We start from the raw sequence: 2,029 nt of genomic DNA, 5'->3' as shown, positions 1-2,029 counted from the left end.
TTTGATTCCAGGTCAAATAATTCTATCCCTGGAGCAAAATGGAGAACAATCGGAGGCACCATGGTTGCCATGGCAACATTGGTTCCAAATTTCCTCCTAGAGGTGCTGGGAGCAAGGGCTGGTGCGGTGAGGGGTCTGAGGCGGGGGTGGGGGCTGACCTGAATGGGGCTGGAGTCTGCTGGGCTCAGGCCAGTGCCATGACATCACCCTGATGCCCTCCAGGAAGCCCCAGGGCTGGGCTCAGAGCATAGACTGTCACCGACAATGCTCCAGTTTGGTGCTGATGCTCCCTGTGCAAAGAGAAGCAGGATCCATGTTTCACTTTTTTTCTTTCTTTTTTTTTTTTTAAAGCACTGGAAGATGAGAGGCACAGCTGAGTCCTGGAGCAGACTGAGCCACCTCCAAAGGGAGGAACTGCTGCAGAGAAACTGTGTCGGGCCTTTTGAAGTTTCAGGAAGGGAGCAAGAGAGCCGAGGCTCTTGGGGATGGATGACAGGGGCTGATTTGTCTGGGGAAAGAGCACAGAAGCTCCCTGGGGAGGGGGCCAGAGCAGAAGGCACAGGGGATGGAGGGGCTCCCAAGACACAGTCCTGGGCTCACTGGACTAGCTGGGCTAGCTCCCATATCTGCCACTGCCAGGGACCTCACCTCGCTCTGTGGAGGAAGGAGGTATCCAGAGGAGGAAGGAGATACTCTCCCAGCAGCTACTCTGGGCTGGAAGAGCAGAGAATGGCGAGGGGCACTTGCAGAAATTGGGGGAGGCAGAAGGCCTCAAGGCACAGAGGCTGGTGGGGGACAGTCTTCCCCTCCCTTGTTATTCATTCCTTTTTCTGTTCTTTCCTCATTACCCACCTCCCTTCTGCCAACCCAGTCTGCCCAGTGCTCTGCAGCGCACTAGCCATGTGACTCCACTCTTCTGCTAGGGGCTATTTTTTCCTCTCTTGCCCTCAGCCTTCCCCCTGTTTTCCCATCTTCTTTCCCCTTCTCTCTTCTCCTTCCTTCCTTCCTGCTGCTACTCTTTTCTCTCCTTTGTCCAGTTCCCCACCAGGAGATTAGAAATCCAGTGTCATTACCCTGAATTGATCACTGCGCAGTGTATGCACGCATCCAAGTGTCACATGGGCCCCAGAAATATATTCATTATTGTTTATCAATACAAAATTAATAAAAAGAAACGCAGCAACTCTCTGACTTATGTACAGCAAAACCAATCTTGATTATAAATAATCGACCAAATAGATAAAACAAACCACACGAGGCTTTCCCTACCTCCCAGCCCTTATCTGGGTCTGCCACTGTTTGTTCAGGGTATCTAACCATCAGTCAAAATCAAACTAAATTAAAAAAAAAATCTATTGTTACAAATTTCCAAAGCTAAATGGATATACCTTGAGGATGGTAGTTCTCGCAGTGTGGCTTATGGACTCCGAGCTCTCAGAGCGGGAGAGGCAGTTCAGTGACCGGGTTGTCTGTCTGGTTCGAATCCCTGCAGTGCAGCGCACTAACCATGTGACCTCGCCTCCCTGTGCAAAATAGTAATAATAATAGCACCTGATTTATAGGATGCTGCAAAGATTCAATGCCTTACAATGGAAAGATCTTTAGAACAGTGCCAGGCACTTAACACGTGCTATGTAAGTGTTAACTATTCCTATAGGTGTTCCATGAAGGGAAGTTGCCCACCATCTTGGAAATAATCAACACACCTCAGCACAGTAGAGGGCCCAGGAGAGGCCAAAAAGAGGGCAAAAAGATCTGTTGGATTTTGTTTACCTTAGTAATCTTCAAACTTATTTGAAGATTACTAGTTCTTTTCCTTTCTTCTTTGTATCTAAAAAATACCTGTCTTTCATTTCTTGTTTTTGCTTTATTTTTTAAATTTTTAAAAAATAAATCAAATTAATATGAGGGTATAATTTTTAGGGTACATTGTTTGCACTTCCTGGGTAAAATTCCATTTGTAGAAGAGCCCCTCACCCAGGGAGCATGTTATACACCCTCATGTCCACATTAGGTGAGATCCCACCTC

The sequence above is a fragment of the Nycticebus coucang genome, chromosome 22 (assembly GCF_027406575.1).
Source record: "Nycticebus coucang isolate mNycCou1 chromosome 22, mNycCou1.pri, whole genome shotgun sequence".
Classification (NCBI taxonomy): Eukaryota; Metazoa; Chordata; class Mammalia; order Primates; family Lorisidae; genus Nycticebus; species Nycticebus coucang.
The sequence above is the reverse complement of the archived record's forward strand: the minus strand, read 5'-3'. Positions refer to the sequence as shown.